Below are 24,820 nucleotides of genomic sequence, written 5' to 3' on the forward strand. Positions count from 1 at the left end.
GGTGCCGGGGAGAGTATCTTGGGAGTACCCAGGAAGAACTCTGGCTTTAGGGGCAAGACAGCAGGTGCTTTTCGCTCTTGGGGCTCCTCGGGAAGAGGCTGCGCGTGGTGGTGGGGGGCTAGATGAACCGAAGAAGGGGCAGCGAGGTCTCTCTCTGAGCCTCCCCGCTCCAGGTTCCGGCGGAGGGGGCGGGAGGCGGTCGCAGGTGCTGCCGCACGTGGCCTCTTCGGGGCTCCCCCTCCCCCGCGATGGGGGCGGGTTCGCGCGCTCCCTCCTTCCCTCGCTCGCTCGGGGCTACAGGCGGCTCGGGCGCAGCCGCGTGCTCTGCCAGCCTGTCGAGCCGGAGCCGGAGCCAGGCGCAGCACAGCCTCCTCCTCCGACTCCTTCCCCGCCTCGCTCTGCGCGCCCAGCCGCCGCCGCCCTCTTCCTGCCGCCGCCGCCGCCGCCGCCGGGCTGCCCCGGGGATGTCGCTGTGCGCGAAGGGACCCGGGGCTCCTGCACACGCCTGCCCCCGCCGCAGGGACTACTGAGAGAGCGTGAGTCACCCGCGAGGGCTGCCCGGGCGCCGCCGGTCGAGGGGCTGGCAGGCTGGGGCTTGCCTCGGCGGCGCTTTCTCTCGCTGGGGGCTTTGCGCGGGGACGGGGGGGTCTTGCCTGGGTCTTCCCCTCTCTTCAGGTGCAGCCCGGAGAGGGGGGAGGGCGAGGCGAGGCGCGCGCACGACTGGAACGGGGGAGGGGGAGGGGAAATCCCCGTGGCGGCAGGCGGGGAAAATCCAGGCTGAACGCGCAGCCGGCGCGCGAGAACTGGGGGGAGGGGGGCCGCCGCCAGTGCCAGCCCCTCCCCCCTCTTCCTTGAGTGTGCGGGGCTGCTTCGAAGCGGGCTCTGGGAGATGATTCATTTCTTGCGGAGGAGGCGCTGAGACACTTGGCTAATCCCCCCCCCCCCCGCGAGCCGCGTGTGCGCTCCACGGGGTGGGCGGTGATGCGAATCTTCTGCTGCGCCTTGCGCTTCGGGGAGGGCAGCCCCACTGACTGCCCTTCCCACGCCAGCGGTTGCCCCCTTGTTTCTCGGGGGGGGGGGTGTCGAGGGCGGGCCGGGCCGGGCCGGGGTTTCCAGCGTGGCGTGGAGCGCGCCCAAGTGCCCGGGACGCGACGCCTGACCTCCTGTCCCTGCAGCGTGAGCCTTGCGCTCGGAAAGGAGCGGTGTTGGGGGCGCTCGGGAACGACGGCCACCCATTGAGTTCGGGGGACGGCTTCTGCGTCAACGTGCCGAGGATGGGCTGGCCCGTGGAACTTTTAGGCCGTTCCTGGGTTTGGGGAACAGAAGAGAGGTCTGGGCTGCATTCGTCGGGTGGTGGTTGGGTTGATGAGAGTGAGGGGATCCGTTTGAGTTCAGCTGGCTGAGTGCTTCAGCTTCCTTTTTTAAAGGTTCTAGGTGGGAACTAGTGACATTTGGGGGTTATATTATGCCTCCTCGTCTCCTCCCCCTCCCTGTTGGTCGGGGATTACAGGCTCTTTTGAGTGTGTGTGTGTGTGGGGGGGAATCGGAGCAAAAACCCTGTCTTTATTGTTTCTTCTGCAGCCTTCACAGAGAAGTTGGGTTGCTGTGCAGAATAACAATACAGAGCTAAGCTCTCTGAACAGATCTGCAACACCATCCCAGGCTGAATTGCCAGAGACTAGAAGGGGAGAGGGGATTTATAACCCAGCGGTACCTTTTCTCTCCCCACCCCCCTTTCCCCCTGTGTTATCACACACACATTATTACACCTCAGCAGGGAGCTCGCAATGAGAGCTTCCCTTAGAAATCGTTACAGAAGCAGTCAGGAGCAAACTAGCTCCAGGAGAAATAGGAGATAACTTTAGCAAGCGCCAAACCGCAAAGCCAAATACTAGCTGTGGTTGAAGATTACTATATTGTGCAAATTCATACCTCGCCTTTTGTCTCTCTCTCTCTCCTCCCCCCCTCCCTTTTACAGCAGTTGGCTCGCTCTGTTCTTTTGGCTTTGTTAGGTGTAGTGTGTAAGTATGTGTTGGGAGGGAGAGCAAAACAGACTTGGGTGCAGCATTGTCTTTAAATGGTTTTTTCTTGGGGGTGGGAGAGATGTTCACCTCTCAGTCACATGAACCAGCTGAAGAAAAAATGTGTAGTCTGGCTGATACAATAAGGGAGAGGAGTGGGCTGCAGGTCAGCATCCAGCTTGGAAATAGGCTTCATGAACGCTAGTGTGATGCAGAGGGGAGAGTGATGGATGGGAGAGGTCTGGGCTCAAACTCCAGCTCAGCCTTGGACGTTCTAGTTTACCTTCAGCAAGATAGGGGCCCAGGTGTAACTGCACAGTAGGTGCCCCCACTTCTGGATTGGTGCTTTAACACGTAACTAGAAAAGTAGCATAGAATGTGACCTGGGAAAAGCAGTCAACTTTTCCTCTGGGACGCCCCCGCCCCCTGGGTTGAGGTTAGCTGTACAAACTGCTTGGGCCATGCTGGACTCACAGTCTATTCCTACAAGCTGCATGAATTGTAGGGACTGGCTCAGCTGTATATACACCTGATCCCCCAAATGAGTGTTCTTTGATTGTCCTTACATAGGGATGGGAAACCAAGGATAAGTAAATTATGAATAGCAGTGGCATAGCTCTCTGGGTTGTTAGGGAAGACAAACCAAGTTCACGACTGTAAAGCATGTCACATGGTAGATGGTGCTTTATTGATAGAAGCATAATGCCTACTTTCTCCAAAAAAAGGAAAGCTGGTGGGGGTGGAGATGATCCCTCAGGTAGGAGGCAGGAAAAGCTATCCAATTCCATTGTAAGGTCTGTTCAGTTTCTACTGCATCTAGACCCACACAGCTATGCAAGAACAAAACTTAAGAGTGAGCAGAGTTATATAAAGTATTTTGCTGGTATTAATGATGACTAAATAGATTCTTGGCTAAATAATGGAAACAGACGCATGTGTCCTCATAGCTTGTAACTATCAGTGTTTGTCCTAAGCAACAGACAGTTCTTTACTAGAATATGCTGATATGAAGCTTCATCCTCCCCACCCCCTTTTTTGTTTCTGAAAATATCTGAGAAGACTTGTGTTTAACAGAATATACCCATTAATAATTACATCCCTTAAGATTTAGAACTTGCATCTTTTTTGTTGTTGTCTACAAATGCCCCCCACACACACAATAAATTTGCATTTTGGATTCTTAACAGAGAACTTAATTAAGCACTATTGTAATATTCCCATTAACGCTAATTAAAACCAGCCCCTATAGGTGAGTGTAAATTGTAAAGAAAAAAGTTGCATGAAGTGTAGGCTGATTAAAAGGGAGGAAAGGGGTAAGGAGTATATGCTAGCTTGACAGTGCAATCCTATGCATATAGGATTATATCCTTACTTAACATTCAGAAGTAAGATCCACTGAGTAAAATGGTATTTACTCCAAGGTAAGTCTGTAGGATTGTAGCCTAAATGTGTATTTGGGGTGTGAGAGCTTTCTTTCTTCCCTCCCCCTACCTTCTTTCTACAGCCAATTGTGCAACAGTGGAAGGAGAAGGCAAGGATATGTGTGTCAGGCTCTGCAGTGTCAAGGGTCAAGGGTGGGCCATAAAATAATCAAAAGCATTTGCATCTTAATTTCCATTTTCTGCTGGAAACCAGGGCCTATCCTCAAACTTTATGCTAAGCAAGGGCCAGTGCTAAGGATGTTTATGGGGGGGGGGGATGAGGAGGGGAAAATGAAATATCCTCTGCATTAAAAATAAAAAACCAATCTCCTGTATTATAGGGAATATGTAAATACGAGGTGCATTTCTGTGATTCTATGTATTACTATTTACAATAAAATGAGACTGCATGCATGGTGTTGCGGTGATAGGGGCTTTTCTTTTATGTAAACCTGAGCCAACGTGCCTTCTAGCAACAAAGCACATTTGCCATTGGAATTTAGCATTTTCCTTCTGTTCCCAGTGGATACAGTGTGTGTGCAGATGGTGAAAGGTGCTCATCAAATTGGGAAGTAGCATAACCCAGGGCTCATAGGGTTTCAAGGTGGTGTACTTGTTCAGGATTAGGCAAGTAGGAACAGGGTGAAGTTGTTGTCTTTGAAGTATAGTTTCCCGCATCACAAGGACAGTCCCCCCCCCCTCCGCAAACTAGGGATGTATATTTACTGCATTGTTACTTGAACCATTCTTCAAGTAAAGAAGGAAGGAAGAAAAACTGAACTGGTAAATAATTTGGGTCAAGAAAGTCCAGCTTTTAATTTTTTATGCCATTTCAGGAGTACTCTAATATTTAGTGTGCTTTCAAAGTGATTTTCAGATGATGATGATGGAGGTATAACTTAAGACCTTATCATTGCAACTGGAGTTTTGTTGTGTTGGAGAGGCTGTAATCTACAGGAGAAGGCAAACAGCATATGTCACATTGAACCGCTGGGCTTTAGGCTGCAATGGAAGAGACTGAAGAAAAGTCCCCCCCCCCCAAGCCATTTTCAGTATATGGGCACATTAAAAAGGGACTTCCAGTACATGTTTTCTGTTCCTTAACATGAAAAAATATGGGAAACAGTCCTGGGAAGAAAAGCGGGCATTGGGAGTCATGTGTACAAGATCAGCATCTCTTCATTCCTTGTGTGGACAGGGACACTTGTGCACCCTCTATGATTTTCCATTTCTGTTGGGTGCATGATGGACTGATTGGGGATCAGTACAAGCTGTGTTTGTATGCTTACTGATCATGCCTGAGTCCTACAGACATCACTTGTACAGGAAATGATGGTGCTCCCCCTGTTCTCTGGGCTGGGAATTGAAGGAAAGTCTTAGCTTATGGCCTATTGAGGGTTCAAATAAAAGTCAGACCAGGCTGTTATGCACCAGGAACTTAGAGACAGACCTGGTTTGTAATTCTCCACCAAAGCTATGGGCTGTAAAGAACACTATTACTATTTTTATATCAATACAGAGATCCTCAGTAGTCCTTAACAAAAACTCTGTAAGGGGCAAGCAGTGTTATTACTTTGCATTACTGATAGGTGTGTGTCTTTTGTGGGGCAGTCTTGCCAAAAGTCCTCAGTGCTTGAAAACTAGTCTGACATCATTCCTGAGCTGAGGCTTGAACTGGGGACTACAAGCTCTTAACTCCTACCACTTTAGACTGTGGAGCAGGGATTCTGAAGTAGAGCTGGGGGATGCAAGTGTAAGAGGTTTACTAGAGAGCTTGGGAACAGTATCATTTTTGGGGAGCAAAGTTTTTGCTGTACATTGAGAAGAACCTGGATGCCCTAGATCAGGGGTGGGCAGAAAGTAGATCTCCAGATGTTTGGGACTTCAACTCACAGCATTCCTGACCTTGCTTGCTGGGGCTTCTGGGAGTTGAAGGCTAAAACATCTGGAGATCTACCCCATGCCCACCCCTGTCCTGAACAGATGGGGGATCGCTGCAGCTTAATTTAATGTGCTTTTGTGTCTCTCTCTGTATGTGTGCGTGCACACTATATCCCCTGAAGGGTGAGTTAAGTTATTTTTTAAAAAGCTTATGAATCTCAGGTTATAGCAGGGCAACAGAAGTCTAATGCTGCAGTCCTAAGCACTTTTACTCAGAAGTAAGTTCTGCTGAAATCAAGGACTTGATGTCTAAGCAAATAAAGGATTAAGATGTAAGTGAAATTACAGGTCTTAATTTTCCTTGCACTGGAATTATCTCTGTCAAATGTTTAAAAGCCTGGTGGGTGCTCTTTTTCTTTATGCCATCTGAGTACTGGAAGGAAGCTGGAAATGCCTGGTATTTGACACAGAGGGAAACTTTCCACTTGGGGAGAGAGGTATGAAGGCCTTTGCCTTCAGAAAGCTGGTATCCCACATAAAGGATTCTTCCAAAGCTGCTTCTTGCTTTTTTGCTCTTAAGAAAAAATTATCTTAGAAAAGGTTTGCACATTTATCAGACACTTACCTACATCTTGACACCCCAAAGTGCTGCAGTCTTAATGAAGGCTCAGTGAGCATCCAAGAAGCTCCAGCATCAAGGCTGATTGTGCCTTGAGCTGCTGACTCTGCTGGTAATTCTTCCCTTGCTCTGGGATGCATACTCCTTGCTCAGTCAAGCGGGTCTCAGGTGCAGATTCTGAAAGAAGCAGTCTAATTTTCAACTTATATTGTTTCTTGTTATGGGGTCTACAAGTCCCGCTAGATAATCAGATCCCTGTTGGCTGCTAGGCACTATAAAACACAGAATGCCAAGAGTGGCCTTGGTATTGCTAACTCCTTGGAGGCTAAAATTAAAATAGGAAATTGTTTTTATAGCCATGAAAGACCAGCAGATCCAGCTGGCCTGACCTTGTATTCTTGTGTATGTGTTGGTAGGGTATCTTTTCCTCTGTGTGAAACTTTCATGGGCCTCTATCAGTTCACTGGCTCTAAAGTAAATTTCACATTCATGTGCCCAAGGCATGTGGTTACCTGACCACCTTGTATTCTGAAACTGCCACTTCCTTATGAAGGGCATCTGGGGAGGATGAATTTCAGTGGTTGCAGGCAGGGGAAGAGGTGCTCAAGAGGTGCCACCCCACCTGCTTTTTGCTGTGCAATGCTTCCCCTCCCTGTCACTTCCCGGATCTGTGTTTCTGTCACAAACATGGCCAATGAGGAGTTTGTGGCTGCACAAAATGCTGTTCTGGCCTTATTCTGGCCAGGGGATAGTGTGACCATCAAGACAGGGTATTGTCTGTTTTCATCCACAGTGGGTGGTTCCCTCCACTCCACCTAATGGTAAAGGGAGCTGGGAGAATAAAGGGAAGCGTAAGATAGTGTTGGCCCCAGCATTCTGCTGTACATGGCAGGTGTGAGAAATTAATAGTTAACTACATTTGCATAAATGGCAAATAACTTGGAGAGGCCTTGAGGGTTTTTTTTATATAAATTCTACCAAAACGATGAGTTTTTCCAGCTCCCTGAGAAGTATTTCTGATGTGTTAATTGCTGTAGTATTCTAAAGATGAGATGAAAACTGGGTCTGCTCCTAAATGGGTGCTCGTTTATACAGTTATTGATTTGGAGGTTACCTGAGACAGCCTGTCTGCAAAGAAAAGAAATTCCACAGTGTTTCATTCATATCCTCCCTTCATGCTTCCTGTCTTGGGTCATTCACAGGACGCTTGTGTTTGAAAGAGACTCTGCATTGTACCCACACATATATATAAAAAATGGCAAAACTGATAGTGTTTGCACGAGTATTTATAGGATGAACGAGGTGAGTCTAAAGCACCAGACCAAGCTCACTTTTTCAACTTCTTTTAGCCTCTGTTACTTCACAGTTTTGAGCAGGATCTGAGATGGAGAAAAGTGAAGGTGATATTAATTGAGTGGTTAAAAGAAGGGCTGTGTAGAAGTAACAGCTTTTCAGACTTGGAGATGATAGTTTAGAGCTATGTACACCTGTGGTACATGCATTCTGATGGGAAAAGACACTCTGAGGATCATTTCCTGGAAGGGGTTATGTGGCTTCCTGCAAGGGATAAAGGGCTGTATTACAAGCCTCACCACACCCTGTGGGAAAAGACCCCTAGAGCATAATTTTGTTAAAGAACAGAGGCTCATTCATTGTCACTGGAGCCCTCCACTGTTTGCTACCCCATCCCCCTTCCCCATGATGACTTTTTTGTGTGCTTCTTGGCAGAGGGAAGAGTGTGAGCAGAATCAAGCCAGAGAATGAGATTGACACCATGTGCTTTGATTCTGCTCACACTAGTTCTAATAGGGTTGTGTGCATAGTCGTTCACTCCTGCATCAAATCCTTGCTTCATCCCTAAAAACAAGCCTCCAAAGGCATCAGCAGTACTTCTGCAAAAAGGATGTGTATATTTTAATCTGATTTGTCAGGGGTACCCATTAACTGGAGAAGACTCTTACGAGTCCCCTGGACTGCAAGGAGGTCAAATCAGTCAATCCTAAAGGAAATCAACCCTGAGTGCTCATTGGAAGGACAGATACTGAAGCTAAAGCTCAAATATTTTGGCCACCTAATGAGAAGAGAAAACTCTCTGGAAAAGACCCTGATGCTGGGAAAGACTGAAGGCAAAAGGAGAAGGGGACGGCAGAGGATGAGATGGCTAGATAGCATCACCGATGCCATGAATATGAACTTGAGCACGCTCTGGGAGAGAGCGCAGGACAGGAAGGCCTGGCGTGCTATGGTCCATGGGGTCACGAAGAGTCGGACACGACTGAACGACTGAACAACAACCCATTAACTAGTGCCTGTGATGATTTAACTGAATTAACTTACTTCTCCCTTCTGTCTCTGTGCTCCCCCAGTTATCCAGAACACATTGGGCTTGTTTTATTTATTTTTTTAAACCATTTTTACTTACAGTAAAGAAATAGGTACGCTTCCATGTACCAGGTTATTTAGTGTGTGTTTTTTAATGGGGAAAACACAGGCCAGAAGCTTCTTGCAATGTGGTCTAGTCGACTTCATCACTCTGAATTTGTATGGGACTTGGGAAAGAGACTGAAGCTAGGAAAACAGAGCAAAAAGGGCTGCTTCTACATTACATGTTACATATAACGTTTTTGGTGCTACTTCTTTATAGCCACTGCTGATGCAGTATCCATATCAGTCTATGCTGATACAGAGCTACCATCATAGTGGTAAAGAGGAAGTTGCTTCCGTTGTTCCAGGGAAGTATTTTTGGGAACCTTATAGTTCTGTGGAGTTGTGTTGCAATTCCCTGTCCCCATCAGGAATGAGGTTTAATTATTTATGCCTATCAACATAAGGTAATTGAATCCTGAGGTGGTCATGGTGGGTTGTGTGCATCTGCAAACTTCTGAAGTTACTGCAGCCCCACTGTTGCTTTAAATTGGGCTAACAGATAAGACATGCTGGGCAGCGACATGGATTAGTATGTTTGCAAGAGGTCTCAACACATGGGGTGCTCCTCTGTTACCAAGTGATGCACTTGAGTGACAGCTATAAGATTGTCAGGGAATTCGCTGATAGTGGTAAGATTCTAGTAGCCTGCAAGCTGGTGTGAAATTTGGGTTGCCAGGATGTTGTTGGACCTTCTCAGGATGTTTGAGGAGCAACTGCCTCAACCCAGTGGGATTTGTTGTAAGACTGAAGTCCAGTTTCATGTAGGCTGGACTAGGGAGAATATCTGGGATTACATAAGTAAGTAATTACATTCTTTTTCCCATCAAAGTAGCTTATCTAGCCCCATGGGGCACATTTACTCATTCAGTCTGTAAATGCAGATTTTAAGTGCATGCATTTGCTAAATTAGTTTGTCATCACAGTTTTTCAAAACATACCAGCTGATGGCAGATAAATGCTTTTGAAGGTTACTTGAGATAATAAAAAGAGTATGTAGGGAACTCCTTAATTTATTGGAGCATTTTAATAGCATATCATGTGGCTACTATACAGTAAATAATTTGCTGTTGTAAAACATCTAGGGCAGGTGTAAAGACGCAGATGAAAAGGAGAAGGGACTTATGTTTGTTGCTCATATACTTATAGAAATGGCTATGTAGTGCTTATAAAAAAGGTGGAGTGTGCATGTGAACTTGTACAATGTGTACACCTAGATCATACTTCCCCAACCTGGTGCCCCCCACGTTTTTTTAGACTACAACTCCCAGGATTCCTGGCCATTGGCCATGCTAGGTGGGGCTGATAGGAGCTGAAGTTCAAAATAATTGGAGGGCACCAGGTTGGGGAAAGCTGATCTAGATCATGGCCAGGTTGGGATATCCCCTGGAGTAGGGAAGAATTGAAGAGTTCCTAAACATCAAAGCATAATGACTTAATGAAGACTCTACCCACTGCCAACTTCACTGCTCATATTGTATCTTAAAGTACTTCACAAATATTATAGTAGATATTTTTGTTTTCCCCCTACCTCATCTGAATTTGCTATTTTTTTTTCAAGTTTTCCTAATTGAGGCAGGAGTCCTATACACACTTATCTGGAAGTAAGCCTCATTGACCTCTCAAGTAAGCATACATAGGATTGTTCTGTCAGTTGTTTTAGATTCTAAAATCCATATTAGTGTAATACCTTCATTAGGCCAACCAAAAGATCACAAAAATGTGCAAGCTTTTGAGAACTCCAGATCTCTTCATTGGGCAAGATGTTACAAAAAGCAGGTTTGAGCAGGCTGGGGTAGAATGGGAAGGAAAAACCCCTGAGTTGATGGTAGTCACGTGGAGCAGGAGAGTGGGGCGCATGTTCAGAGTCCCAAGATGAAGTGGGGCAGGAGGTGTCTGCAGGTATTCAAATTAGATTCTGCAGGTGATGATCACAGTGTTGGACCTGGAGCTGCCCCTAGGGTTGCTGAGAACAAGAAAGGGGAAGATGTTGGATCCCCCATTTTGGAAAGATAAAATCCAGCTGTTACTCAGATGTGCTTTGGAACAGGAAGGAAACACACAGGCCCCTTTTACTAGCGGATCACAGAGAGAAACTAGACAGTCTTTATATTTACCAAGGTGGAGATGCTGTACTACATGTAAAAAAGAAAAAGAAAAGTCAATTGACACCAAATCAGGGCTTTACTAGCAGTTATTTTAGAAAAATTCTACCCCAACTTTTGGCCCCCAACATGGCCTCCAGATTCAAAACAGAAAAATACAATACAAATAATGAGATTGAAAACAAATATATGTTAAATAATTTAAACAGCAGTACATGAAGAGCATAAAACAACCAGATCAGTTTAAAAATACATCCCCACAGTAGGGTGGCCAGACGCCAAAGCTACATGGGCTGAAATTCCCTTTTGTCCACAACTAGTAAAGGTGCAGGACCTGTGCCCTCTTCTGCCTCTGGCCACTCTACTCCACAGCAAGAGATTAAAACAGATTAAAAGCATGGCAGAATAAAAGAAGGCTGCCATCCTCTTAAAACTCAGGGAGAGGGGGCCAAACAAACCTCTTTTGGGAGGGCGTTCCACAATCTCGGTGTTGCTACTGAGAAGGCCCTGCTCTTGTGTCTCCACCAAGGACACCTCGGAAGGTGGTGGAATATGGTGCAGGGCCTCGGATACTGAATGCAGTGGACTGGTGTATCCAATATCAGCCCTACATAGACCAGATCCATTGAAATGAATGGGGCCTAAGGTACAACCTGGTGTAAGAGCAGGTTCATGCAGCAGGAAGCAGTCCTTCAAATAACTTGGTCCAAACTGTGTAGAGCTTGGTCTAATAGCCGGCACTGTGAATTGTGCCTAGAAACAAAGTGGAAGCCAGTGCAAATGGAAAAGAACTAGTGTAATATTTTCTGAAAAGTGAACACCAGCAACCACTCTGGCCATAGTCTGTAGAAGCTGGAGTTTCCAAACACTCTTTAAGAGCAATCCCATGTAGAATGCATTGCAGCAGTCCAGTGGGGATGTGACGAGAGCTTGAGTGACAGATCTGCATAATTCAGGAGAGGAAGCAGCTGGCATGCACTCCTGGCCACTGCCACTACCTGGGCCTTCAGGAACAAGGTTGGGTCCAGGAGCACTGCCAAAATGCAGACCTATCCATCCAACACAGGCTGTATCTCCAAGTCCAGATCAGTTCTTACTGACCAAAAGAACTTCTGCTTTGCCAGGATTAATGCTCATTTTATTAGCTCACATCCAGTCCATCTCTTCACCTGGACAATTTAATGTTCAGTCTGTGTCCATTCTGTTTTCTTGACTACCCGTTGATTCTCTCTGCAGAGTCACTGATCTCACATGGATTCTTGACAGGATTCCCATTGTCCAGTTGTGCAGGCCCCTATCATTGCAGCTGCTGCTGTCCAGTAAAATTTACTTTTGATTTCATTCCTGGTAATGTCCATACATTTATAAACCCTAGTCCTAATCCAAAAACAAATTTTTAAAAATCCAAGCCTGTATTTTTTTTCTTGAACTAGAAGAGAATGAAATCTTATTTGAAAATTTTTGTTTAACCCAAACTGGAACAGAACCTAAAAGAAAATCCAGTTGTGCTGATACAGTCATTGGCTTCAACCAGAATGAACCATGACTGTATAAAACAGTGAAATGTGAAGACTTTGACACACTTTGGATTTGGTGGGTTTCTGTACTGTTCCATCTTCAAGGGCTAGGAAGCAGCAGGTGAGATGGAGGCCTATTGCTTAAAACTGCAATTCTCTGTAACAGGCTAAAGATAAGAAATCTGATAGAGAAAGGGATGCAGAGAATACCCTTTCTGTGCATTGCAGAGTCTCTCCACCATATTGTAGTGCTTAGCTTGTCTTGTAGCTTAGAGGTATTTCTGGAACCCTTTCTTTCTAAACCTTTCTAAACCCTGAAGGTTAGTGCATACACACACACACACACACACACACACACACGGTTCCTTTCCAGCTGGGGTGGGGAATCTGTGACCTTCCAATGTTGTTGAACTCTGTCAGCCCCAGGCAGGATGGCCAATGCTCAGGGATGATGAGAGTTGTGGTACAACAGCATGTGGAGAGCCATTGGTCCTCCACCTCCGCTTTACAGATAGGTTGTGTCTCTGATGGTTTGTCACACATGGTCCCAGGCAGTGCAGCAGCCTCCCAGTTTCCAGGCTCTCATGTAGGTAGCTTGAAGAGGTTAGTAATAAGGGGGTGGGATAAGAAGGGTATTCTGAGTATTTGGCAGATAATGGATGGGGGTTTTTTAAGTTAAAGCTTGTACATCTACCCCATCATATTGGCTTTCATTATCAAGTAATAATCCAAGCTTGGTTTCCCTGTGTTCCTTCCTTTTTCCTTCCCTGTGAATTGTAGTTTTTTCTCTGTTATATTTAACCATCCAGTGTTGAGATTAGGGTCAAATATAACAGTGATATTAATTACCTTGGAGTATATGCATATGAGTGGTTTTGCTATTTCTGTTTTCCCATGTGAACCCAAACTGAACTGGCTTAGGCGCGTGGAGCCAGCAACTAAAAGCTTATTGGCTTAAGCCAGAACCATGTTGTCAGACACAGTTGAACTTGAAACAAACCCAGAAAAATGGCTTTTCTTTGACATACTGGATATTGGGAATAATCCCATGGATTTTCAGTGGAATTTTTAATACATTCATGAAGTAGGACTAGAGCACTGTTTCCTAATTTCCACTCCTTGGTGAATCCATACACTCTTATGACTTTGAATCTTCTTAAGTTACTATTACCTCAGCCATGCACAGAAAATCAGTCTCCCTACGTGTTTAGTAGGGCAGGGGAAAGAGTGAAGCTGAAGGGGCAGGAGCCCTACAGACTGAAGGGACAGATGATGCATGCTTCTTCTTTCCTTAAAGAAACCTTGCCCCAGATACTGGTGTGCTAAACATGGGCTAAACATGGGTGCTGTCCTCCCTTGTTTTGCCAGTGAACGTTGACAGCACAAAGCAGTGTGTAAACTCTCACCTGTTGGGAAGGAGGAAATCAGTGGTTTGCTTCCCTTTTATTTATTATGTTCATAGCCTGCCTTTCCTCCAAGGAGCTCAAGGCGGTATTCATGGTCCTTCCATTTTATCCTCACATCAACCTGTGAAGTAGGTTAGGTTGAGAGATAATGGCTGGCTTCAGGTCACTAGTCCTTGCTGATACTCTAAGCACTATACCACACTGCCTCTTTATCCTGCAGTCTAAGGGAAAGGGGAAACTGGAAATTTTGTTTGAAAAATGCATGCCATTTTCCTAGCCCAGTCCCCCCCCCCAATCATTTAAACTTCAAGGGGGATTGCCCCCAGGTCCTTGCAGTTTAAAGTACTATGGGCTAAAACCGAAGCTTTCAGAATGAGTTTTGGTATGTGGAAACCATGCTAATTCTTCATTTGGAGTGCCTTGAAAACTGCTTTCAAAGTCTGTGACAATGTTCGTGTAAAATGAGATGGCCTGGTTCACACATCATGGCAGTTATTTAACCCAGGAATTGCAGGGACGAGCAGAGTGTGTGAGCTGTACACTTGTCATTCCCACTTTTAATTAACCCAGGAGTACCCTGTTCCTGGGATAATTCATGACATGTGAATGTGGGAACTCTGGGTTGTTTATGAGTTAAACAATCCAGAGTTAACAAGAAGCCATGGGAAATTACTGGGTTAATTCTGGGTTGTTTAACCCATAAACAACCCGGAGTCATGAAATAACCCAGGAACAGGGCATTCCTGGCTTGCTAGTTAAAAGCAGAAATTATGAGCATGTGGCTTGCACACTCCGCTTGTCCCCTCAATTCCTGGGTTAAAGAACCCAGGCATTGGTGCTAGGACATCTGAACCAGGTCATCAACATTGAGTGTTGCCCTATTTTTAAATAGTCCTTTTCTTTTCTTTTTTTCTTTTTGAGTAGAGCACTACTATTACTACTACTACTAATGAACTGAACAATAATTGCTTAATTAGCATATTTTATTATTAGAATGTACAGAATCTATTTTAAGGAGCATCTCTACTTGCTAGCAGGGAGAGGATTTTTGAAGTAAAAAATGTCCATTTTGGTTTTCCTTTTCTTTTGGTTTCATGAACTAGTGAGGCTATTGAAGTTTGATTTGTAGCAAATACTATATGTTCTTGTTAAGAGCAACAAAAAACTATTTGCTAACTGGGAAGTTGTGTTAGATCTGTGTAGGTCACAACTAGTCTGATTAAGGTTGCTAGCTAGCTAGTAATGCTAGATAGGATGAAGCTGCAACACTTGGGGAAGCTGATTGCTTTATGATCCTAACAGAAATTTCTCTCTTAGCTGTTGTTTTTTTTGTAAACTGTGTATAATCTACTGAAATTATACTGTGTATAATCTACTAAAATAAAGGGTAGGCTCACCCCCCCTCCCCACATCTCTGGGGTCTCTTCTCAGCTGCTGGGCTACATATATACATTTGGGTTTTGATAGTGGTCTGTAGAAACTTAGTCCTAGGAATTTCCAGAGGGGAATCCATGTTAGTCTGTTGCAGCGAAAACAGCAAAGTCTTGTGGTACCTTAAAGACTAACTGTGTATTCTGGCAAAAGCTTTTGAGGACACTTCAGTCATCTGATGAAGTGGACCTTGGTCCACAAAAGCTAATGCCAGAATAAATGTGTTAGTCTTTAAGGTTCACATGGCTCTTTGTTGTTAGTTACAGGAAGTGGATTGTGCTCAGGGTATTCTTCACGTTGCAAAACCATAGTTTTTCAATGTATTAATTTCACACGAATGGGATAGGTGACTATAAACTGCCCTTCTTTTTCCCCATTTGTAAACTGTTGTACTTTGGTGGGGCTATGGTGACAACCGAAGTGCAGTAGTTTCTAGCAAGAACACTGCAGATCTCTGCCCCTTCCCTGCTGCATTGATAAATCTTTTCTATGCGGCATTTCTCTGCAGTTGCCCCAGAGGATGAGACAGAACCCCAGTAACACTTCCCAAATTGCATGTAGGCGCAGACTTGTAGGCTCAGCAAGTAGAAGCCAAGGAATAGTTAACTCTGAGAGATGCCGATGCCCGTTCCTGCTCCACTTGATGGACAATTAAAGTGCTGCAAAAATCCAAAGCCTTTAAGATCCAGCAATAGAATAAACTAGAAGCCATCTCTTGGCCTGTTTTGAGCAGTGCTTATTTACATTTTCTGATGCTTTGTACCAACTCTGACACATCTTGAGAGCATGCCTTTTTTGTGGTTGGATTAAATATTTTTTCCCAATCAAGTTTAAGAAGGGCTTGATTCTGTCTCATTACTGCCAGCAGCAGGATCTTCACAACAAGAAAAAGTGTTTAATGGCAAGAGGAGTTACCTCAGCATTTCTAAGGTTCTTTAAAAATGCATGCTGGAACTCCTGACTAAGGCAAGACAGGGAAGCTGCAAGCCTCCCTGAGCAAACCCAGTGTGCTGTTTGTACAACCATTGAGAATGTTCTCTTGGAGAAGATTGGGGAGCCTTTTGCTTGCGTACTGCACCAAAAAGGCTGATTTGAGGTTCACTTCTCAGTCTCCTGGCCAATTCAAGGCAGCATGGGTAGGGTCAAGGAGGAGCTCATGGTTTTCCATTCACCAGAAATGTACCAGAGTTTTAGAGAAGCTGGCCTGTACTAACATGAACTGCTGCTTGTCTGTATCAAACTCAACTTAAACAATTGGTAACCTTTTGGAGTATGAAGACTCTTTTGTCATTTTTTAATCTCATGGAGCAGATTTATGTAATTTAACAGAACATTATGCTATATAATTGGAAGTGAAAGCTCTGCTTCCCTTTCCTCCCCCCCCTCTCAAAATTTAAAATGGATGCTTTATAAAAGCATGGGCTTCACAGTTTACAGTCAAGAGATGCATTAGAGTAAGGCTGAAACTTCATGTAAGATGGAGTGCAGTGTATTAAAGTTTTGCTTTCATTATTAATTTCTCCCTCCCCCCGGCAGATTGATAAAAAATTGGAAATGAAATGTAGATGTTTAAACATTGGATGGACAAATTCCATTTTTGATACTTTGGGGAGGTTAGAATGCAGGTGTGGGGTAGCTAAAGTTGGCTATTTGCTCATCAGGTATGTGTTTTTTATTGTACAGACTGAGCAGATTGTCAAGTATACATTTTCTATTGGACATGGGATCACTTAAAGGTCATATTTTCCCTCTTCCATTTGTCTGCTCTATGCTTGGATAGCAAGTCCTGGTTCATGCCAAAATTGTTATACTGGGGGAAACATTCCCAATTGCCTTTCTTCTTTTTTTATTTTACAAAATTTTATTTTTACCATACCCAATTTACCTGGAGTATCATCCTCTGGCTCTTTCATTTTTTACTAACCATTTTTGTTAATGTATTGAAAGATTGACTTTGGGGAAAAATTTAGTCCAGAATATTGTTCTGGCTTGATTACAAGACAGATGGAGGAATTGCATGTGCACTGGAGAGACTGTGGTGCCAAAGATACATTTCCTAGTAAGTTATTTTGTTGGCTGTAGTCCTGTTATTGCGTAGCAGGGATATGTCACCATTTTGAAAAACCAAGCTGCTCTTAGGTGTGACATCATGACTGTGGTTTAGCTGGTGGGCAGCTGGACTGTACTACACTGTGTGTGTGTGTGTGTGTGTGTGTGTTTATCTCCAGGGTCACGTTGTATTGCCGTACACCTATTGATGAGGCAGATGCGGATGAAACATGCTGTTCTGTGCTGAAATACTCTGCAGGTAATCTGCATTAAAGTACATTGTTTGCTGCAGTGAGTTAAAGCAGCATTATAGCAGGAAGAAAATACACAGACTGATTCCCATTGTGTTGTCCACAGTCTCCATCAATAATACATAAAGAGAACCATTTCTCTCCTTAGTGGCAGTGGTGGTTGTGTCGCTAGGCTTGCTTGGCCTTCTCACTGCAGATTGTTGTACTACCCACCACTTTCATAGGTTGCTTTGCCTTTAGCAAAAGGGCATTAAATCCTACTTTATTTTGTGCCTCTTTTATCTCTGCGTATTGGAGGCACTTTATAAAGCATGCTGGGGGTTGTGTTTGCAGAAAGAGGTGAATGTTTCTGTTTATAATCTGCCTCTCTACAGTATTCTGTTGCAAAGGTAATTAGGAGTCCTGAGATAGCTCCAACTCTATCTTTGAAGCAACGAGGCTCATAAAGCTTGATTCAGGGACCTCGTTATCTTTATTTTTTAAAAGAAGTTTTTTTTTATTTAACTTCCATGAAGTTACCATGGTTACTCTCATACTTGGTGGCTTCTTTGCCTCTCTCTTACCTTAAATGCAGCTGTGCTGCCATTAAGAATTAAAACATCAACAACGGGAACATCCCCAATGTCATCCAGCAGTAAATCCTGTTTATGTTCCTCATGGAGAGGGAAGCTGCAGTGGCGGCAATTCGGAGGAACCATTGAATGGGGGATGTTTTAATGCAGTCCTCTTGAGACATTGGGAATAGTAAAATGTCTCTGTCTCCCTTGCTAGAATAATTACAGGCAGTAGAACTTAGAAAGGGATGCAGCATTAGTCTGTACCAGAGAGAAAATGTTACTCCCCTTCCAGCAGTGCTACTTTACTTCCTTGTCGTGCATGACAATTCGGCAACAAATTGATGCACTGCTCTCGGCCAGCAGTTGATTAATTCTACCACTTTATCCCCATGTTTAGTTGCAGTGAGTGGCATATTGCTTAACTTACTGCATGCCACCATCTATCCAAGCCACTTAGGGTGCAATCCTATGGCCGCTAGACAGTGTCTAGATGGCCATAGGTTTTTTTGATTTCTGGGAACTGAGCTCGGATCCAGCGCTCTGAGGTCAGTTCCCAGAAATCCGAATCCCCTCCCCCGCCACCCCATAGGAGGCATGGTTCATCCCTGGCTCTGCGCTCGGAAGAGCAGTGTGGAGTGGTCGAAAAAGAGGCGTTCCTGAGGGCGGGGGGGGGGAACCAGGGAAGCTTTACTATGTGTACTATGCACCATCCGGCCTCTCCTCTCCCCCCCTGCTCTGAGACACCCCGGTTAGACAGCCGAAATTGTCTGTCTAACTGCAAATGCAGGGTGGCTGGAGCATGGAGGAGAGGATCCCCTCTGAGCTCTGCCTGCCCTGCATTGGATTTTGGAGGTGGCCTATCCCCATAGGATTGTGTCCTCCGCCTCTTACAGTCTTGACATCTCATTAATATGAAGGTGTCTTGTACAGAGTCATACCATTGGTCCGTCTGTTGCCTACTCTGAAAAGCTACTGCCAGCCAAGGTCTTGGTTGGTCTCTCTTTCAAGCTGAATTTCCAGGGATTAAACATCAGGCATTGACCTGGTTTGCATGTAAAAGCAATTTATGGGTTGTTTAACCCATTAATTGTTGGGGCTGTGTGAGAGCAAGCATGCTGTCTCCTGCCTGCTTGCCACTTCTGCTTTGCAGCTGGCTTCTCAAGCAACCCAGGAACGCCTTGTTCTTGGATTGTTTGATGTGACTGCCAGACATGGAACTCTGGATTGCTGAGGGACAAACAACCCAAAGTTTTAACCCAACAACAAACCATAGTTGTTTGCCCTTCAACAACCTAGAGTTCTGGGTTCAGATGTCACATCAAACAAGAATGGTGCGTTTGTGGGTTATTTGAGAAACCAGATACAAAGTGGAAGCAGCAAGCGCGCAGGAGGCAGCATGGTTGATTGCTCCTACATGGTCCCAATAACCCATGATTTAAACAATCCATGGGTTGTCATTATGCATGAAGAGGGTCATTGTGCATGTAAATCATGCACTCTGTTACTGAACTATGGGTGCTTCTGTATCTGAATAACATTCTATTCCCTTCTTGACAAATCTATGATGGCCATCCATTTTAGGGCTGATTTTCTTGTCTTCTCTAAATCCAGAGAAATAGCCCATTAACTTCATTTACTTTCCATTTTGTACCTTTTGAAGAGGGATTTAACTGCATTTAAAGTAGCAGTGTTCCATAGTGATGTAGGCACAATCCACATTTGAATTGTGATGCTCCTCTGGACCCCACTGAAGAGGATGGAAGCTTCTTTGATGGGGATAGGCATATCCATACAGGGTCACTGGTTCTTGCATGTGACCAATTGCCTGTGACTACAGGTGAATTGGGGCCACAAATATTAGTGGGTTTTCATTTCCATTGAAAGATGAGAGCCCTTCATGCTCTGAAAAAAAAAATAGAGCTAGGGTGCTAATATTCAGCCTGCTCCCAAAGGGCATGGATGTTACATCCCAATATATGCCTGACGACACTTAGTTGGATATTTCAGATAAGAGGGTATGAGATGCTTTAATTAAAATAGACATGAATAAATTGCAAGAAAAAGAATCAAGACTGACATCCAATTAAAGAAGTGTTGTTATTTATTAATTTCCCTTTTCATTTCATTAATTGGCAAAATTTGCATATTACCAAAACTTTCATGGAACTGGCTCCTTATGAATACCCAAATCTACATCTTGCTGTTAGAAGAAAAATGCTGTCTTTAATATTTTAATTCTGATTTCTTGTTGCAGCAGCACACCAAAACCAAATAGCTTCAAAAGATAAACAACTGCATCCTTAACTCAGTCTTACTGATTAAAATTGACCTTCAACCATCAATTAGCTAAATCTTTAATTGGCTAATCTATCAGATTAAAGCTTGCTAGGGCTTGAACAGTTTGAACATTATAGCTTTGAACACATTGTTGATCGTTAACTTGGTCTACGTTATCTTTGTACAAACCTGTATGATTTTTAGTGGAAACTTGTGGGGACCTGCAACAAAATGCTGCAGTGTGTTTTTAATTGTTATTTAATTCCCACCCTGACTCAATGTCCCAGTGAGGCCACTCCATTTCTGGCTTGCTGAACCGTAGTTTAGCAGCTGGGAATGAGCAATGAGGCCGAACACTCCCCCCTCACACCTCCCCAAACTTCCTAACTTCGTTGATGCTTATATCCTGGTTTAATTAAAACACAGCTAACTACACATCTGATATGGGGAACTGTGGTCTCATGTCAGTTTACTAATCAGGATCATAAAGCAACTGTGGTTTAAGATCCTGGATAGTAAACTGACATTGAACCACAGTTCCCTGTATCTGATATAATGGCTAACTGTGGCTTAATTAAATCAAGATGTAATTGCCAAAGACAGAAGGAAAAGAGGAGAAGGGTGAGCAGTGACTCATTGCCCATTCATGGCTGCTGAACTATGGTTTAGCTAGCTAGGAAAAAAGCATCTGACCTGGGCCACTGTATGTGAGGGTTAAGGGTTGGCTAAGCAGCCAGTCCTTACATAATCTGAGCAGTATGGCATGGGAAAGTGTATTTTTATCTCTCTTTCCCTACACTGTATGAGAGAGGGGAGAAATTGTGGTTGGGGGATATGTGCATGATGGTACTCACATCTTGGCCCAGTTTCCCTCTCCCCATTACACTCTAAGCCAGGGGGGCAACTTGTAGGCCAAAACTTCTGGAGGGCTACAGCTTCCATCAGTCAAAGCCAGTGGTGAGGAATAATGGGAGATGTAGGTCAAAATATCTGGAGGGCCACAGATTGCCCACCCTGCCCTAATCTGAAGGAAGAGGCTGAAAACTTCAGCCATTTTCTGAAGGAAGCCTTCTTTTCTCTATTAGCTTCTTGTCACTGCTTGTTAAGTATGCTGGTGACTTCTTGGACTTTGTGGTACCTTCTCTGACCTGTGATACACATTCTAGCTGAACTTTATTATTGTGGTTTTGAATAAGCCCCAAGCATTCTGGAGAGATTTGGGCTTCTTGACTCCCCCTTTCAATTTTCTTTCTATCAATCCCCTCATTTTTTAGAAGTGTCCTCTTTTGAAGTTGAATGCAACTGTGTTGGACTTTCTTGGGAATTTCCTACTTACGTATATATTGAATTTGATAGCACTGTGGTTGTGGTCACTGTTTCCAGTGAGTTCAACAACATTCACATCTCACACTAGGTCCTGAGTACCAAATTAAGTCCCTTATCAGTTTCATGACCAACTGTTCTAAGGCAAGTTGTTTAGGGTACTGAGCAATTTAACCTCTTTCTTGGGACTGAAATATGCATTTATCCAGTCAATGTGAGGATAAATGAAGTCACCCATCACTACAACACTTTCTCTGTTGCATGCATCCCTCACTTCATTGTCCATTTCAAGATTGCTATGAGCATGTTGGTTAGGGGATGGTAGCATGTCCTCGGGACTAAATTACTTCGGGGGCCTGGTATTGTTGGACATAAGGATTCTGTGGGGGATTTCACCTCTTTGGAGGTTTCTACCTTGTTTAGCACTATCCCCTTTTTGACATATAGAGTGACACCACCCCTGTATGCCTTTCCCTGCGCTTCCTATAGAATTTGTATCCAGAGATGACCACATCCCACTGGTTCTCTCCATTCCTCCAGGTTTCTGTTTTGCCCACTTATGTTCTCTTTTAGAACAAGCACTCAGATTTTCCCATCTTAGTTCAGAGGCTTCTAGCATTAGCACAGACATGCCTATACATGGTGTCTCTCTTCAGAAATCTCTGGCCTCAGCATTTTCCCCTGTGGGCCTTTGGATCTTTGATGGCTATCCTGTTTTATTGCATCCTCATGGCCTATTTCTACCCTGTCTTCATTTAGACAATGAAAAACATTCTCACCCTAATCCCCCACAAATGATTCAGTTTGAGCCAGACACTTGCCAGCTCTTGTTGGCTCTCAGCCTTCTACTGAACAACTTACATTTGGCTTCATGGGCCTCATTGTCGCTTTTGTCAATGTAGATTCATGTGTTAGTTTTTAAAGCCCCTTTCTGAGCTTGGGTTTAGTCTAAGTATCCTTTTGAGCATTTCTGCACCACTCAGGCTTCTCTGCTAGAGCAGCGCTTCAAAAATGGTCAGTTTCTGCAAGATTTTCTCTCATAAGAACCTAAGAACATAAGAAGAGCCATGCTGGATCAGACCAAGGGTCCATCTATTCCAGCATTCTGTTTGCACAGTGGCCAACCAGCTGTCGACCAGGAAACCACAAGCAGGACACAAGTGCAGCAGCACCCTCCCACCCATGTTCCCCAGCAACTGGTGTACATAGGCATACCACCTCAGGTACTAGAGGTAGCACATAGACCTCAAGCCTAATAGCCATTGATAGACTTCTCCTCCAGATATTTATCTAACCTGCTTTTAAAGCCATCCAAATTGGCCATCACTACAAATTGGCCATCACTACATCTTGAGGTAGAGAATTACATAGTTTATGCATTGTGTGAAGAAGTACTTCCTTTTATCTGTCCTGAATCTCCAACCAATCAGCTTCATGGGATGACCTCAGGTTCTAGTATTATATAAGAGGGAGAAAAAAGTCTCCCTGCCCACATTCTCCAAACCATGCATAATTTTGTACACCTTTATCATGTCTCCCTGTACCCTCCTTTTTTCCAAGCTAAACAATTCCAGCTGTTGTAACCTTCGCTCATAGGGGAGATACTCCAGCCCCTTGATCATTTTAGTTGCCCTTTTCTGTACATTTCCAGCTCTACAATATCCCTTTTCAGGTGTGATGACCAGAACTGTACACAGTACTCCAAGTGTGGTCACACCATAGATTTGTATAAGGGCAGTATGATATTGGCAGTTTTATTCTCAAGTCCTTTTCTAATTATGCCTAACACGAAGTTTGCCTTTTTTACAGTGGCCACAGACTGGGTTGACATTTTCATTGAGCTGTCCACCACAACCCCAAGATCTCTTTCTTGGTTGGTCACTGCTAGCTCAGATTCCATCAGGTTATACTTGGAAGTTGGGATTTTTTGCCCCAACGTGCATCACTTTACACTTGCTTACATTGAACTGCATGTGCCATTTAGATGCCCATTCTCCCAGTTTGGAGAGATCCTTCTGGAGCTCTTCACAGTCCCTTTTTATTTTAACCACCCTAAATAATTTGGTGTCATTGGCAAACTTGACCGCTTCACCGCTCACTCCTAATTCCAGATCATTTATGAACAAGTTGAAACGCCTTCTTCCCAATACAGATTCCTGTGGGCCCCACTATTTACTTTCCCCCATTGGGAGTATTTACCATTTATTCCTACTCTCTGCTTTCTGTTCTTTAACCAGTTACTGATCCATAAGAGGACCTCTCCTCTTATTCCATGACTGCTAAGTTGGCTCAGGAGTCTTTGGTGAGGGACTTCATCAAAAACCTTTTGGAAGTCCAAGTAAACAATGTCTACTGGATCACCCCTGTCTACATGTCTATTGACACTCTCAAAGAACTCTAAAAGGTTAATGAGACAGGACCTACCTTTGCAGAACCCGTTGATGCTTTTTCAGCAGAGCTTGTCCTTCTATATGCTTACTAATGTTACCTTTAATAATGCTTTCAACCAATTTACCTGGAACAAACATTAAACTGACCGGCCTGTAATTTCCGGAATCCACCCTGGATCCCTTTATTAAAATTTGTGTTACAATGGCCATCTTCCAGGGCTGATACAGAGGCTGATCTTAGGAACATGTTGCATACTTTGGTTAGAAGATGAGCAATTTCATATTTCAGTTCTTTGAGAACTCTAGGATGGATACCATCTGGGCCTGGTGATCTATTTGCTTTCCATTTATCAGTAAGGTTGATAACTTCATCTTTTGTCACCATTATTTGCCTCAGTTCCTCAGACTCCCTTCCTGAAAACATCAGTTCAGGCAGAGGTATCTGTCCTATATCTTCTGCAATGAAGACTGATGAAAATAATTCATTCAGCTTCTCTGCAATCTCTTTGTCCTCCTTTAGCTCCATTGTCATCCAACGGTCCAACTGCCTCCCTAGCTAGTTTCCTGCTTCTGATATGTTTAAAGAATTCTTTATTGTTGGCCTTGATGTAGTTAGCAATATGCTCTTCAAAATGCTTTTTTGCATCTCTTATGTTCTGCTTGCACCACCTTTGTGCAAGCGTGTGCAGCCTTTTGTTTTCCTCATTTGGGCAAGACTTCCGTTTTCTGACGGAAGCTCTCTTTTCTCTAATAGCTTCCTTGATGCTGCTCTTTAACTACGTTGGTGACTTCTTGGACTTGGTGCTACCTTTCCTAACCTGTGGTATGCATTTTTGCTGAGCTTCTGTTACAGTGGCTTTGACTAACCTCCAAGCAATTTGAAGGGATTTAACCCTCCTGATGCCTGCTTTCAACTTCCTTTCATCAGTTCCCTCATTTTAGAGAGGTTTCCTCTTCTGAAGACAAATTTGACTGTGCTGGATTTCCTGGGCAATTTTCCACCTAAATATACTATATTAAATCTGACAGCACTGTGGTCACTGTTTCCAATTGGTTCAACAACATTTACGTCATATACTAGGTCCTGGGTGACACCACTTAGGATTAAATCTAAGGTTGCTTCCTCTCTGGTCGGTTCCATGACCAAC

The sequence above is a fragment of the Heloderma suspectum genome, chromosome 2 (genome assembly GCF_057233095.1).
Source record: "Heloderma suspectum isolate Gila_16-S chromosome 2, 16-S_ref, whole genome shotgun sequence".
Classification (NCBI taxonomy): domain Eukaryota; kingdom Metazoa; phylum Chordata; class Lepidosauria; order Squamata; family Helodermatidae; genus Heloderma; species Heloderma suspectum.